The following is a 17147-nucleotide window of genomic DNA, read 5'->3' as shown; positions in this document are numbered from 1 at the left end:
TCTGGGCTTCAAAGGAGAAGGACATCTGCACAGTGGTGTCTGGTCCATGTCTGTGTCACCACAGCTAGCACAGGCTCAGGGCCTGAGAAGGAAGCAAGCAGAGGAGGAGGTGTCCCTCCTTGGAAAGAAGCAGTGGACGTTTTGGGTCTCCTGCCAAGGCTAGGCCATGTTGCATCCACATGGGCCCAGCTCTGCTCACCCAGGGCCTGCAGGGTCCCTCCAACAAGGCCAGGGCTCAGGAGGCTCCTCTTCCTGGCCCGGAGGTAACTGTTTGCCCCCAGCACCTGCACCTACCTTGCTTTCTCATCGGGGGCTTCTAGAAAGGGCCAGGCAAGGCTTAGGGCCCATCCCTCTGCTCTCTCATTCCTAGCTGCCCAGTGTCAAAAGCATCCGTCCATCTAGGAGCTCAGCAGATGCCCCTGAGGCCACCCTGGACTCTGGGAGGACCACGGTTTTAGTGGGTCCGAGGCATCCATTCTTTGGAAAAGTCTCCTTCTAGGCTCTTCTTCCAGCAGTGGGCTCTGGAGAACTCAGGTGAGGTGGGGGCAGAATGGGGGTGGCGTAGGCGGTCGCCTGCATCAAACAAGCACACAAAAAAACTGTATGTTGTCAATAACACGCAACAGCATCTCAGACATAAAGCGTGCATTGCATGCCAGAGGATTCTACATCCTTCAAGTTCAGAAACAGCAAAAGTAGTCTCTGGTAGGAAAAGTCAGAGAGGGTTTATCTCGGGTGGGAGAGCAGTGACTGGAGAGCAGTGACTGGAAGTATCAGGCAGCTTTTGGGGGCGTCTGGCTGAGTTCTATAGGTTGACACAGGGTGCTCTCAACTCAACTGTGAGTTTTCACAAACTGAACGCATCTGTCCAAAAATGAGTTGCAGAGTTTTACAGCACCTGTACGTGTATGGATGTGGATGTGCGTATACAAGTCTTCCTATCGGTAGCAGCGGTGTATTCGGAACAGTCTGACTAACGCTTTCTCTCCCATGCAGCTGGGTTTGATGCTGGGGGTCGAAGTCGGTGGAGGCCTGGCTCACCCTGGACAGAAACCCACAGAATGGCTCCCTGGCAGCGGGTGGTGCCTGTATTGGGTGGCCCTTTGTTGGATGACCAAAGGGGTGAAGCGCAGATACCCAGAGTACCCCAGGGAGACACCCGGCTGGGGTATACACACACATGCCCTGGGGGAGGGCAGACACATCCTGGCCGGTTCTCTCAATGGCTTCTCAGGCTGGCTGTGTCTTGGCTGGGAGGTCTGCTCCAAAGAACCATTGGAAAAACCAGACAGGATTCTGGGAGGAGCAGCAGGGAAGGTGGGTATGGACAGAGGCTCACATTGGAGATCTCAAGTTAGGGCCCTCTGTTCCACTAGGATGCCACACGTGTCCCTGGCCCCTTGTCCCTGCCACCTCCCAATGACATGAGCCTTTCACCTCCCTCAGTCCTGGTGACTGGCCGGGGTCCTTTGAAGGCCAGCTCTGCCCGGTGGGGGGGGGGGGGGTGCAGCTTTGCAGGCGACCCCTGAGCTGTCCCTGACCCCTCTGCGACCCCTCCACTGTCTCCTGCCTCCCACCCTCTTTGCATCCCAGGCCTGACCTCACGTCTGCAGGGCTGTGGGCGGGGGCGAGATAAGGCGGGTATTACACGCTGCTCCCTCCTGGGGACCGACGGGAAGGGCGGGCCGGGCTGCCAGCCTCAAGAGCACCCATGACTCACCAGGTGGGCAGGGCCAGGCTGGCATCCGGGAGGAAATGCCACTTCCTCTGGATAAGGCTGCAGGCCCTCCGGGTTTTGCCTTATGGTGTGTGCATTTGGGGTTTTGTTTCAAGAAGTCCTTCGACTCCTCTACGTTACAAAGATACTCTTCAACAGTTTATTCTAGCAAATTTAGAGTCTTGCTTTTTCATACTTAGGTCTGGCTTTAATCTCTTTGGAGACATCTTTTTAGGAGATACGAGGTAGGAATCCAGTGGCAATTTTTCTCTAGAGAGTGAGCCTGTTTCCTCAACCCTACTAAGCACTCCATCTTTTCTTCAGGGACCTGTGCTGTGTTCGACTTTCTTTAAATTTGCAGATCTGCTCTGTCTGGCTGATCTTGCACTCAGACCCTATTGCTTTCCTACTCACTCTTCGTGGGACGTGCTCAGAGCAGACTGGGCAAGGCCTCTCCTCCCTTCTTGGTTCTATTTTTCAAAGTCGGCTAGCCACTTAAAAAAAAAGATTTCATGTATTTATTCATGAGAGACACAGAGAGAGGCAGAGACACAGGCAGAGGGAGAAGCAGGCTCCCTGTGGGGAGCCCGATGCAGGAGTCGATCCCAGGACCCCGAGATCACGCCCTGAGCCAAAGGCAGGTGCTAAACCACCAAGCCAGGCAGGTGCCCCTCAGCTAGCCATTTACAAATCTTTATTCTTCCATATATTTTAGAGTAAATTTATCAAGTTCCTCAAAAGTATCCAAGTGGAATTCAGAATCTTGATTCAGTGAGGGACTCCAACGTGACAGACAGGAGGAGGATGATATTTGTGCCTTTTGAGCAACAAGGGGCTGTGGTTCTAGAATATACATGGAATGCCTGCAGAGCAAGGAGAGAAAGATTGCATCCCCTACAGAAAAATGGACTAAGGGTATGAACTGGCCATTTGCAGAAGAGGAAATGTAAACAACCAGAGTACAGAAAGAGAGACTCAGACTCACTAAAATTAGAGAAATGCAGGTTAACACAATAATAAGATACTGCTCATCACCCTTCAGGCCACCAGGCAGTACAGAGGCAGGCGGGATGGCCAGCGCTGGCAGGATGTGGGCAGGGGTGCCATCCACTCAAGGGCTTGTACACTGTAAGCCAGCTCTGTCCCTGCCCTCTCCTCAAGACACTCCCCCCAGGGCCTACAGGGTTGTTCATGGTGACAGGGAGAGGGCCTCCCCAGGTGCCCATCACTGGGGTGGGGGTGCAAACCGAGGTCATGGCTACCCCAGGGCACATGTGAAGCCACAAGCCCAGTAAAGGGCAAGACTAGGTGGTCAGATCTTAAAAACAGAGTGCAGTGGGACACCTGGGTGGCTCAGGGGTTGAGCGTCTGCCTTCAGTTCAGGGTGTGATCCCGGGGTCCTGGGATCAAGTCCCAGGTCGGGCTCCCCGCAGGGAGCCTGCTTCTCCCTCTGCCTGTGTCTCTGCCTCTCTCTCTGTGTCTCTGATGAATAAATAGATAAAATCTTAAAACAAAACAAAACAGAACGTGGCTGAAAAAAATAAGAAAGAAATATATAGCCCGTAGCCCAATTCCACTCATGTAAATAACGTCCCATCCCAAACAGTGATACACATTTTAAAAAATGAGGTGAAATTCGCACAGCGTGACATTGACCCCATTGGACGGCGTCCAGTCCAGCCGCATTTGATCTGGTCACGATGTGGGGCAGGCACCAGATCAGCCTCGTTCCAAGACATGCCATTCCCCCGGAGGAAACCCCGTGCCAGTTTAGCCTTCAAGAATACACACGAATAGAAAAACATGCATGAGAAAGTTGCCGGCATGGACACGAACAGGACGGGAAGGAACAAAGTCCTGGCTCAGGCGTATGGCTGTTAGGACCGTAACAGCTTTGCACGCTGGCCGTGCTGTGGTGACCGTGCCGTCCGGGTGCACGTGTGTATCGTTGCACACCTGAGCTAATGCGAGGGGGTATGTCGATTACTCTTCAATCAAAAAAAAATTATATTGATCCATCAATCCTGTACTTTGAGGGCCAAAAAGAGATTTAAAAGTAACAGAAACTGGAGGTTCTGATTCCCTCTACTATAAGGCGCCCAGGATCAGAGACTCTGGGAAGGCCCTGGGGCCCTGGAGGAGCATCTCCCATCCCCTCTCGACTCCTGGCACATGGCAGGAGACCAGGGTGAAGGTGGTAATGGGGCCTGGGAAGGGGCTGGTGAGGAGGAAGCTGGCAGTGTCAGGCGGGGGCTGAGAGGCAGACCCCTTGGGGGTGCACAGGGTGGTGCTGGGGGTGGGGTGGGAGGAGTGGGAACCAGAGGGCTGTGTCAGCTAACACTCTCAGCTGGTTCCTGGACTCCAGGGCAGAGCAGGGCTGCATTATCTGAGCAAGAAACCCAGACATGAGGTTTGCCAGAGGCCTTTTTGTTTTTCTGGATTTGAGAATTTATTTATATGAAAAGTCTTACCAAGGTATAAACATTCTGGGCCTTTGCACATGCTGTGGACTTAGCTGGAATGTTCCCTCCAAGCCCCCCTCCCACTGGGTGTCCGCCTGGTGAACTCCAGCCACTCCTGGGGGCACCTTCTTAGGGAAGCTTTCTCTGACCAATGTCCTTCCCTGAACCCCAGGATGCTCACTCCCTCTTAGGGAGCCCTTCACGTGATGGTCACCATCTGTTTCTATGTCAGTGCTCCCTCTACCCCCCACTCAGAGGTGTTTCTTCAGGGCAGGAACCTGCCTTGTTTTACTTTCCCAGGTGCCTGGCACCCCATGGGGCTCAGAAACACCAGCTGCACAGATAACTGGTAGATGTTTGGTTGCACCTGCCTGGGCTCCTGGCTAGGGCAGTGGCGATCTTCCTGCACCAAGTCACTGGAGTTTGAGTCAAGGTGGTCTCCAGGCCAGAGACTCAGTGTTCCGGGCTTGTGATGGGGAGCCCTGGCCCCTGGGGTGCTGGGCATTCACTCCGTGTGGATAGTCAAGACCTCAGACTCCAGAAGGCAGAGGGGAGACTGGGCAAATCGGGCTCCCACATTGGGGAGCTTTGCGAAGAGCCCAGGGCTCCTCCTTCCATCTCATCTGCTCTTAGTTGGCTGGAAGGATGGGACTCCATGTCTGTTCACCACCCTCCCAAGGCCACTGGGGGCTGCTGTTGCTGGGTTCTGGCAAAGAGACCCCTTTCAGGCCCTCCATGGACCCCTGGAACACTCCCCACCCCCTGCCACTGGCAGCTTCATAGGCTTGTCTCCAAGTAGGTTCACTCTTCCCAGACAAGGGGCCTTGTGTGGGCCAGTCTGGGGGACTTTTGTTTAAGCCCCTAGTTTGGGAATGTGAGGGAGAGACGGGATTTTTTTTTTTTTTTAAATGCATGTACTTTGGTTTTCTGTGCAATGAGCTCCCAAAGTCACTGCTCCCCTCCTCGCTTGGCAGGACTGCCCGCCTCGTGCTGTTGACCTTGGCTGTGGGTTTGCGGGGGCTGGAGCTCTCACACCATAAATTCCTGTCTTCTAGGAATCCAGCCTGGGAAAGAAAGGAAACACGGAGGAGAATATTTGATTAACATTTTTCCAACGTGACCACATCACAGAGACGTGTGGCCAGAATTCTCACCCTGGACTGGGCAGGGCACGACTCGGCTCGTGCCCAGCTGTGGGGAGGGTGGGCTGGGCTGGGGGCCCTCCTGGCTCGAAGGAACAGTGGGGTCTGAGCTAGCGTTTGTCCTTTGAGGTAGACGGCTCTTGGATGGGAGCCAGGCTGGGTCAGACACCTGAATCTGAGCACCTGGGAGAGCTCACACTTGACCTCAGTGGTTCTCAGGCTACATTCTGAGCTCAGGATGGGCCCCAGGGATGCAAGACTCTGACCTTGTTTTAACCATTGGCTCCCCACTTCAACAGAGCCCTCTCTGACACCAAATTGAATCTTGACCCTAGGGCTAGACTCAGACCTGGCCCAATGACCTCTGACCCCAGCCAGCCTTAGGCTTTTCCTCTGTCACTGAGCTCTCCTGCAGAAAGCCTTTGTGCCTCCCTGTCTGTCCCCAAACTCTGGGCCTTCATCCCCAGAATTAGCCTGGGACTAGTTCTATGGGGCTGTCATCAACCTCACATGTCCAGGCCTCTGGCTAGCTGTGTCCTCTCTTCCTCCATCCCTCAGTCCCTCTGTCCCTACAGGAGAGGTCCCTTCTACCAAGGTGTACCCACCTGCGCCTGGCTCCCTCCCTCCATCTGCTTGACCACCTGCTATCATTTAAACATCTCAGCATAATGTCAAAAGAAGGGAGCCCTCCCAGAGCCCCACTCCCACCTCTGACTCCCCCATCTTGCACCTCCCTGTCCCTGCCACTCTCCAGAAAGCTGTCTGCACAGTTGTCTCTACTCCTCACCTCCCTCATTCCCTGGCACACTTCGTCTCGGCCTCCCGCCCCCACCAGGTGCCTAAGCGACCCCCACCCAGGTCAGTGGGGACCCCACAGAGCCCAAATTCACTAGCAACGCCCTCTCCTTCCGGGCTCCTAGGACCCCACTCTGCCCTCCTCAGGCCAGATGGGCGGTGTCATCTCTCCCTGGAAGTCCATCTTTGGCACCTCCGTCTCAGCAGTCTAAACCCAGACACCTCCTCTTCCCCGCAAACTGCTCCCCCTGCAGTGCTCTGGCTCAGGCAATACCTGTTGCTCAAACTTAAGTCATTTCCACAATTCCCTCTTCCTCACCGTCCCAGGTCAGGCCCACCAGCATGCCAGGAAATCACGCCCATGTCTGGATTTCCACTCCATTGGCACCCTAGCTACCCCCACCCACATCCACACCTCACTCACCACTCCCTACCCTCAATGCCCCTCCACCATCCTACCCTTCCCCCATTACCTCTGCATTTGCCTCTTCCCCCTTCAAGCTGCCAATAGCTTTCTGACTCTACTTTCATCTACCCCCACCCCTTCTAATCCAGCCTGATCTGTTAAAAATGCCAATCTTAACATGTCACTTGTCTAAACTCCACCACTAACTTCTGCTACCTATAGGATAACATAAGAAATCCTTGTTGTGCCCACAAGGTCCCATGTTATCTGGTTCCGGACCCCTGCAGCAATCTCCTTGGTCTCTCTCATTCCAACTCAGCGCTGGGAATCTCAGACACATATAGGTGTACCAATGTCCCTTTCCTTGGAGTCCTTTCTGTCTTGTCTTCTTCCAGCTGGCAGTGTGATTGGCTGTCTTCTCACCCATCAGCTTAGCACAGACATTACCTCCATCAGGAAGCTTCCTTCTCCTTCCCAGGGCTGGTGTAGAGCTCCCTGCTAGGCTGCCATGGGGGACCAGAGGAGTATGGATCGCATGAGTTATGATCTCCTGGCTCTCTGACCTCAAGTTTGGAAGCTCCCCAGGAGCAGAGCCCTTGTCTGGGTGTCCATCGTTGTTTTTCCTGTTCCAGGCAACATGGAAGTTCCTCCAAATCATTTTTAGAATGAATGAGATAAAGACAGGGCCTGAAGAGCTCCAGTGGGGGTGAATTTCCCGTCTGTGTTCTCAGGGACCAGGAGAGGGCAGGTACAGAGGAGGGGATGTGAGGGGCTACTGAATTAGTGCATTTGTGAAAAGCCATGATGGCAGTGGAGCCAAAGAGAAGGAGGGATGCTCTCCTAGAAGTGAGGGCTAATAGACCCAGAGAGGTGGGCTGGGGGGACAGAGTCCAGGTACCTGAGCATTTCCCTCTGTCAGAGACCAGGAGGACATGAAAGCTCAAGTGGGGTAATAGGAAAGGGAAGCAGGCCTGGGTGTCTGGGGAGAGAAAGAATAGGTTGGAGGGCCAGGGGACACCACTCAGTCAGAGGAGAGGTTTACAGCACCATGGCATGGAGAGGGCCTTCATTTGCTAAAGGGGCTCTGAGGCCCAGGGAGTGTTGGCAGCTTGCCACAGTGGCCAGTGGCAGAGGACCATGACCCTGACCTTGGGATGTGTTCTTAGCTCCCAGAAGATTACAACTCTCTTGGCTATGGCCTTCACTTCCTGTGCTCACCCCTGGTAACCTACCTGGCTCTCCCCACCTGAGAGCCCACCTGGCTCTTCAGAGCCTCCTCTATCATCTGGACCTGCTTCCACAGTGGCCTCACAGTCCCCAAACCCACTAACCTCTCCAATCACTCATCCTTCCTCCCCCTGCTGTCCATCTTAGTCCTGTACCTGAACCAATCCCCATTACCCAGGATCATTTATACACTGATGTAGCACATATTGGAATGGTGGGGGTGGGCCAGGTGTTAAGGAGAAGCATTTTTTCTTAGAACAATACCAAAGGCTCCTATTTTCATCTAGAAAAATAGATGGGGACATTAAAAAAAAAAAGAAATTCAGGACAAGTGGAGGAATGAAACAGAATAGGATCTTATGCATATTGGTAATAAGAACAGCATTTACTGTGCACCTGTGTGAGGTTGTCCCTGGGGGAGTCTCCATCACCATCTGCACCTCATATTCCCATGTGAAGGGACTTTAGCTGGAGGACTTTCCTGACCTTCCTCTTTTCCCTTGTTTCTCCTCCCATAGGACTTGTATTTTCTACTGTACTCTGTAGTAATTTTATGGGGGAAGGTTCTTCCTGGGAGAGTGGAAGGAAGACATGGGGGGGGGATCCAGCACTATCTATGACTGGGGTCCAAATGTATCTAAGTCATGATGAACAGTGAGGGTGCCCGCCGCTGAAGCTTTGCTTTTTGGCTTGAGTTTTCTTCCCTTTTTTTCCTTTTAATTAGGCTCCACACCCAGTGCAGAGCCCAACACAGGGCTTGAAATCATGACCCCAAGATCAAGACCTGAGCTGAGATCAAGAGTCGGACATTCAACCAACTGAGCCACCCAGGCGCTGCTGGCTTGATTTTCTAATCATTATACTTTTTATATATTTTTCTTGCCTTATTGCAATGGCTAGGCCCTCTAGTGTAGAGTTGAATCAAGTAGTGGCAGTGGATAGCAGTCCTCAGTAATAAGGTTAATGTTAAATCTCTGTCTGATTCCTGCAGCTATCTCTTGGTTTGTTCTGAACATGTGAGGGAGATGTTATTTATAGAACTTCTAATACTCCATTTCACAGATGAGGAACTGTGAGGTAGCTTGCCCAAGGTCACACATTTATTAAGTGGCAAAGTTCCCGTATATAAATCCCAGTGAGTTTAACTTCAAAGACTGTAGTCTTAGCTACTATGCTATAAAGCCTTCCATAAAACACGTTCTAAAAGAACAATAATTTAACAGTGTGGTACTGGAGTAAGATCAGAAATATGCACCATTGGACCAGAATACAAGGCAGGAATTTTATATAAGAGCTGATTATATATAAAAATGCAAAGCTTGGTAAAGCATTTATAAATTGAATTGTAAAGTGAATCAGAAGGACAGCAATTTAGGGGGGTTGTGAGGAAATTAGCTAACATTTTATATTCAACACTAAAATTATCTCCAGGCAGATGACAGAGTTAAAACTTACATAAGTAAGTAATAAAATTCTACAGTAGCTAGCAGGAAATATTGCAGTCTTTCTTCCTTCTGGAAAAGCATTTATGCATTTTTCTTAACTTCCTTAACTTTTCTTAAACTTCCCAAGTGGTTTGTAAGTTTCCAAGCAATAGAAGAAATCACAAGGAAATAGATGAATCTTTTTGGCTCTGGGATGAGTAGTGTGTGGGGGAAAGGTGCAGTCCCCCAGGAGTGATCATCACTGGGACAGAGCCTCAGTGACCAGCAGTGTAAATTATTTTTGAAGACAGAGAAATAGACACCAACATGCTGCTGCCAAGTTGTGGGCGTCTGGAATCCCCAGGCAGCCCTTGAATGCCCACACAGGTCACACTGTCAAGGCATACTCACACCCTTAGTTGTCTATTAGAACCCTGGTTTGCAATCTCACACCCTTGGACTTCCATAGATGTATCTTCTCTTGGCTTTACCACCCCATTGATCTCTCAAAAAAGTGTACCTTTGGGGATTTGCTTTGAGATGTCTGCACACACGTAGGCAGTCACACACCCAATGGGAAGATGGAGCTCATGCCAGGGGCTCCATCTGTCTGGGCCTCTCTGGGTGGTCTCCTCACTTCACAGTGGGGCAGATGCGGGCCCTGCCAGACCTCACCAGACCATAAGGTCTGAGACCAATCCATTGGCCCACTGGGAGTCCGCCCACCCCACTGCTCTGCTCCAGCTCCTGCTGTCCTGCACACCGCCCCCATGCCCTCACCCTGGACTACCTTCCAGCCCAGGCAGTGCAGTGCTTCTGTAGCTGTTCTGGGCCCTGACTACAGGCCCTGCAGGATGAGTGGCATGTTCCAAGCAAGGGCCCAGGGTCCTATCATCCTCTTCACTGGCAGGTTCAGCTCTGTTCTCCAAGCCTACCTGCTCAGGACGAGAGGAGGCACCACCATCTTCCTGGGGGCCTCTGTGGGAGCAGTGTTGACTTCCACTCTGTGCTTCCAGGGTCTGCTCCTGCCCACTGAGCCCTGCACTGCTCCTTACTCCCCTCTAGTGGGTCCAGCCCCAACTCCCAACCTCTGCCTGTGCTTGCCTTCCAGCCCCAGAACATCCCCTAGAACCTGAGTTCTACTCCAGCTGGAGCTTTGCTGAGCCAGGGTCCATTCTCCATAACCCTGTGAGCCCCTTCTCCAGCAGGCCAGACAGATGCTCTGCCCTGCCTGTGTCTGGGGATTGCAGCCAGAACAGAGCACAGCTCCCCATACATAGTAGGTCTTCAACAAATGTTTCCCAAATGAGTCGATTCCCCCACAATCCCCTCGTATACTGCAGTGAGCTCCTTGACTCATCGTCTTAGCCTGGACTCTCCAGGTGGGTTGCTTTGGGACAGGAGAATGGGTTTGACTCAACTCTGTCCGGGGTCCCCCCATATGTATGCAGCTTGCCTCTCCCTTCCCAATTCAGTACACCTTTTCCTGGGCACACAGAGCAGGGCCCCGGCGCACAAACCACCCTGATAGGTGCCCTTCCTGTTGTGTGTGCATTTCAGCCCCAGGGCTTGCCAGAGGGTTCCTGGGCTGCTCCGAGGGCAGTGTGTGACTTCCTCCCCTTCTCAGCCAGCCCAAGCTTCTCCCTGCCTGTGGTCCTGCAACCCTGTGCTTCAGAATGAAAAAGCTGATGAGGCGGAGGGTCAGTGTTGCTCTGTTGCTCGAGATTTACAAAGGGTGTTAGGGAAGGTGGGACCCGTGTCTGCAAGTGCAGCTCTGAGGGTCTCCCAGCCTTACCCTCCAATGAACCCAACAGCCAGTCCTCCTGTCTCCAAATTTAAAGACAGATGTGCCCTCAGCCCCAGCACACCACACACCGTCCATCGTGCCCGCAACAGAACAGAGAACTCTGGGAGCAGCCTGGTGTTGGGAAGATGCCTCTGATTGCCGTGGCACACCCAACACAGCACCCGTCTGGGCCATGTGTCCTCCGCACCCCCTCCCCCCACTGGCTGGATGGTTAGCACATTCCCTCACCCAGGCACATCCCTGGCCAGGGACAAAGCTGCAAGTCAGGTTCAGATTTTTCTGGGCTTCAAGTGCACTGACCTTTCCAGGAAGTTGCCCCAAAACTTGGATTTCATGAGCCCTCACTCTGGCCCCCTCCTGGACAAGTAGCCAGCGCTTGGGCATCCAGCCTGATTGCTACCCAATGTGAAGTCTTCGGGGAGGGAAGAGCATGTTTTTAAAACACAAAAAGCCCATCCTGTCTGAACTGAACATTTTCTCCTGCTTGTTCAACACCACCATTTACATTCTTGGGCTGGTCAGCAGCCAAGATATTTATAGCACGGCCCTGGCACTCCATCTTGCCTAATTGGCGTGGCCGACAAGGCCCCCATCTGTCATGGTAAGTAGGCCTTTCACCGGTCTCTGGCGGGCTCTCAGCCGGCCCGGACATTCCCAGGGTGGGGAGGCTGCCTCCCGCCCCGCCTGCTACCCATGCCCCTCACCAGTGGGCCCAGCTATGCCAAGGGAGCCCCCAGAGCAAGCATGAGACTCAGGCCGTTGATACCGTCCAGCCTGAGAGGGACTTGACAGCACATCCCCAGACGTTCCCAGGCCTTTCTGTTGCCTTCAAGCTTCCCATCACCACTCACTCCATCCTTCTGATGCACAAAGGTGGCTTTGTCACTCTGCTGTCTGATGACTTCACGGGCTCTCTGTCCTGAAGGATGAAGCCTCAGCTCCATCAGCCAGGGGAGGACCACCACCATCCATCTGCCCCATGACATCTCCAGCCTGCTTGCTCACTCTCTGCTCCAGCCACACAAGCTACACGCCATTTCCCACAAGGGAAGGTGTCCTCCAGATTGTGTGGGCTCTTCCCTGTGCCTGGCACGCTTCCCACCCTCTCTCAGCCAACTTATTCCCTGCTTCTCTTCTGGAATCTGCCTTAAACGCCCCCTCCTCCATGAAGCCTCACCAACTCTCCTGCAGGGTTGGGATCTCCACCCCACCTTTCCCATACTCCCTCACCACACCATCCAGCACATTCATCATCGGATTGTCCTTGCTTGATCTTGAAGTCTCTGGTGGGCCCGAAGTCAGGTGGGGTTCCTTTGTGCTCCCAGGGGGCTACAGAACAATCCACAGCACTGCTGAGAAATCCATCTGTTACTTCATCCCTTGGGCCCTAAGGATTGAATGGATTTTGTTCCTTAAAATACTCTATTTTCAGATCAATCCCCTCAAAGCCCTTTTGCCGTAGTTTCACATCTTTGAAATTTGGGATGGCTGGTCATGGTTTAATGGTCAAAGTGTTTACCTATCTTAATGGACCATAAGCCAATGGTGCATCTTTCAACAGATGACTTCTCAGACTTGATGGACTATAGGAACTGCCTTGATTACAGTACATAACAAAGACAGCATAGTGGTTACCTTCTGAGCCCCGGTTTCCACGTCTGAAAATGGAGAAGGTTGATACCGCTTCCCTCGGGGGGATGGCAGTGGGCAAGGCTCTGATCTCATGGGTCTTAGCTGGTTGGAAAGGCAAAGGGTAACCATGCAATTATAAGTCAAGGAAGATTCCTACAAACGGGCAGTGAGGGAACGGACTTGGGGAGACCTAGTGTGAGGTGGTAAAGAAAATGAGGTACCAGCCAAGACAGGAGGGATGGAGGTGAGGTCTCCTAGTCATGCCTGGTCTTGAGGGACCTCTTAGTCATCACGGGGTGTCAGTTTGGCTCCAAATCTGATAGAAAGCAGGGATGCAATTTAAGCAAGAGAACGGTGGGGTCTGATTTCCATTTTAAGCTGCTTCTTCTAGTTCCAAGGGGATAGTGGGTTGGAGGGGGCAGAGAGGAGGCTGGCAGTGTTGTCCAGGGAGAACGGGTGGTGCCTTGGGCAAAGTGGTGGCAGCGGGAAGAGAGGGAAGTAGATGTGGGATTTGTTTTGGAGGTAGAGTTGACAGGTCTTGGCAATGGAGCGATGTGGGTGGTGAGAAGCGGGAGGATCCAAGGATGCCTCCCAGTTTTCTGGCCTGAGAAACAGGGTGGACGATGGAGCCATTTCCTGAGACACAGAAGACTCAAGGAGGAGCAGGTTGGGGAGGAAACTGAGAGTTTACTTTCGGACACGTTAAGCTTGAGCTGCTATTTGTCTTTGCCTGGCTCATTGCTGACAGAGCTCCATGGGCCTCAGAGCTGCAGGGAGGCCAGGAAAAGGGGTATCTCCCGCCCAGAAGCAGCCCTGCCCATGTGTAGTCCTGTTAGGGGTCTCAAAGCACTGAAATTGCTTGAGCATCTCTCATCCCGCCTTGGCAGTGCCAGAGGCCGTAGGGCCTTCCAGGTCCAAGCAGCAAAGAACTCTCCAGAAGGACGGAGGCCTGGTCTACAGGCTCAGTAGGGAGGTGCCCATGTGTCTGTTGGGACTCCCCATCTACTGTGAGCTCCAAGATCTGGGACCTGCCCCTTCTCTATCCCCTGGTCTAGCCCCCACCTAAGCATCCCGGAGCCTCTCTGCAGAATGCTCAAGAACGACGCAGACTCCAATACAAATCCACTTTTTCCATCCACATCTACCAGTTATGGGCTGGGTGGCTGAGGGCGAGTGCTCCACATCTGTGCAATGGGGGTGATGACATCAATGCCCCTCTCAGGGGTGTTGTGAGCATTCATTGAGCTAATGCTTGTAAGAGCTTCAAACCAAGGCCACTGATAAGCAAGCACACGCGTTGCTGTTTTTATTACTGAAAATTGCGGGACACGTCACCCAAGCTGCTTGTAAAGGCCCACGTGTGACATCCCAGGCTGGGACCCCAGAGCTGTCTCTCCCTCCCCTGACTTCCCTTCTGTGCCACCCCGACAAAGCTATGATGGTGGGATTCCAGGCAATACCAATTAATGGGAAGGGAGGGGGCACTGAGTCACCCCCTGTTGGCACATGGTGGCCTCTGGGCTCTGGGGCCTGCAGGCTGGGCTGGCCTTGTCTGATGACTGGGGCGGGACCTGGCAGGGGACTGGGAGAGGGGGGACAATGGGCCCTTGTCTTTGCAGAACTTTCTCCTTCCAAGACACTCCAACCCCAGACAAATATGACCTCATCCCTCCATCAGGCTCCAGGATAGAGGGCAGACACTGGCCCAGAATTGGACTCACCCATCCCATTTTACAGACTGGAACACCAAGTCACCAGGGAGAAGATGATGATAGGGCACTGAGATTCCAACCCTGGTATCCAGCCTGAATTCATGCCCTCTCAGGGTGCTGAGCCCAGGTGGGAACCCCGGAAGAGGCAGCCATAGTCCAGATAGACAGTGGGCAAACTTCTGGATCAGACAAGCTGGGATCGGATCCGGCTCTGCCACTCACAGCTGTGTATGCTGAGCAACTCAATCAGCTTCTCTGGGCCTGTTTCTACATCTCAACTGGGCAGCCTCTTCCTGGCAGGGTCGGGGTGTCCTCAAACATCACTGACTAAGCACAAGGACCCAGACTGCCTGCTTAAAGCCATAGCGTGTGCCCCCTACCCAAAGGGGTCATCTTCCAGGGCAGACAGGTTTGCTTGGTGATGGGGATTAGGGCCTACTTAACCCAAGCCCCCAGGAGATACCAACGCCCCACCCTCCACCCTCAGCCAGGGGCCCTGCAACAGGAAAGCGTGGTAGGAGCCTGGCATTTCCCACTGACCGGTTGTTATTTTTATTTATTTATTTTTAAAGATTTTATTTATTTGAGAGAGAGAGAGAGAGAGAGAGCACCAGTAGGGGGAGGAAGGGCAGGAGAAGTAGGCTCTCCATCAAGCAGGGAGCCCAATGCAGGACTTGACTCCATCAGATACTCAACTGACTGAGCCACCCAGGTGCCCCCCACTGACCAGTTTTGTTTTTTTTTTAAGATTTTATTTATTTATTCATGAGAGACACAGAGAAAGGCAGAGACATAGGCAGAGGGAAAAGCAGGCTCTCTGCGGGGAACCCGATGTGGGACTTGCTCCCAGGAGGGGGATGTTCATCTGCCTAAAGGCAGATGTTCAAGCACAGAGCCACCCAGGTACCCCTCCCCCTGACCAGTTTTTAAAGGACATTTTCAGACACTGGCCCTGCTAGGCACACACACACACCTACTCATGGCAGCCCTGACTTCTGATACTGCTACCCTTAAACCCTGCCCAGAGGGTCTTCTCCTTGCCTGGCCTCCACCCCCATTTCTACCTGGGAAGTGCCCCTGTACCCCACCTCCTCTCTGAAGTGGGCTCATGGTGATCCATGGAGACGTGTGAGCCTCAGGTGAGAGCAGGGACAGGCTGGGGCACCAGGCTGGTGCTTATGAAATGGCAGGTTTATAGTTCATGACAGTAAGCATTCTCAAAGGTCATTTAGAATAACCTCTAAGATGAAGAAAGCAAGGCCCAGAGACCGTCCGTTCTTGGCAGGGTCACACAGCCCACACCCCTGGGCCCCACGTTAGCTTCTCAGAAACGGCCCCTTCTTGCATGGTTTAGCCCAGGGACCCAGGTGAGGGAGGCAGGCAAGTGAGGCTGGGGCTCTCCTGGAGGCGGCCCAGGCTCTGGCCTTTCCCTTGGCCCCAATTTCCACCGCGGCTGCATTCCCAGTGAGATAAACAAGGGATCAGTGGGAGCAAAATGAATGAAGTAACAGGGAAGATATGAGCGGCCGCGCCCAGCCCCCGGCCCGCCCTGCCTGCTGCCCGACAAGGAGGGCTTTAGAAGAGGCCAGGCACCCCCAGCCTCGGCGGTGCCAGGCACCAAGGGAGCTCAGCCCAGGCCAAGCCTCGGCTGATCCCCAGGCTCAGGACACAGCCCCTCTCAGAGCTCCTGGACCCTCCGTGGGCCCTGTCCCGGGGCCCCACCCACCTCCCCGGCCTCCTCAGCCCCCAGCCCTCACTGAGCTGGGATTATTTCAAATCTGGAGGCTTGGCCATCTGGAGAACGCCACACTCCTGTGTGCAAACTGCCCGAGCCCCCGAGCCGTCTGGAGCAGCATGGGGCTTGCCACCCTGGCTCAGCTGAGTCTACGGTTTGGCCCAAAGCAGCCCATCCACGTCTCTGGGTACCCGCCGGGCCTCTGTCCCCGAGGGGTGGAAAAGCTGTTTATTCCTCAGGCTTCCCCAGGCCCCATGCCAGGTCCTCATGCCCACGGCCATCCTGCCCTCTCCCTCTGGAACTCTAGGGTGGGGGGGCATCTCCAGAACCAGACGGGAGGCTGGCACTGCTGATTCGGCCTGGTCTCCAACCAAGCTGGACACCAACTCGGGCACTTTCCCTACTGAGTGGTAGACAAAGAGCCAGTGTCAGCGGGACAGGGCTCCCACCCACTGCTCTGGATCCCTGCCTGTGGTCCTGACCAGCGACCCTCAAGGCTCGCCCCTGCCTCTCCTGGCCTGAGAGGGGACGTGGAGGTAAATGGGCCCTTTGCCTGCCAGGAAACACGCAGAGTGCCCACTTGCACTCTGAGCCGGGAGCCTAACACAGATGGGGCCCCCGGGGAATGGGCTCCCCCGACAGAGCCCACCCACCTGGCTCCTCCTGGGCCTCAGATGCCCTCAGCAAATGGCCCCCAAGCTGCCTCAGGCCCTGGCCAGGCTGAGAAGCCGCTGTGCTCCTCTTCCCTCAGGTTTTTCTGCCAACAACCCCGCGGGAGTTGCAGAGCTCCAGGCCTGGACTCAACATTTAGATAACTCCTCAGGTGATCTGAGGCAGGTGGTCCCCGGCCACGTATGGAGAGACCCTGCTCCGGTCCCTTCTGTGTGGAGCCACCCCCTCCTGGCTTCCAGAATGTCTGCCCTGCCTGCTGAGCTTCACCTGACTCCCTGGTCCTCAGGCCTCCACTTTTCCAGCTGACTTCCTGCCACCCCGTGTACATCCTGCTCTGACCATCAAGAGCCACGACGTGTTTTCATAACACACCCCCCTCCTCCGCGGATGGGTCCCACCATCCGGAATCCTTGTTC

The sequence above is a fragment of the Canis lupus genome, chromosome 8 (genome assembly GCF_048164855.1).
Source record: "Canis lupus baileyi chromosome 8, mCanLup2.hap1, whole genome shotgun sequence".
Taxonomy (NCBI): domain Eukaryota; kingdom Metazoa; phylum Chordata; class Mammalia; order Carnivora; family Canidae; genus Canis; species Canis lupus.
This window is presented reverse-complemented; position numbering follows the sequence as displayed.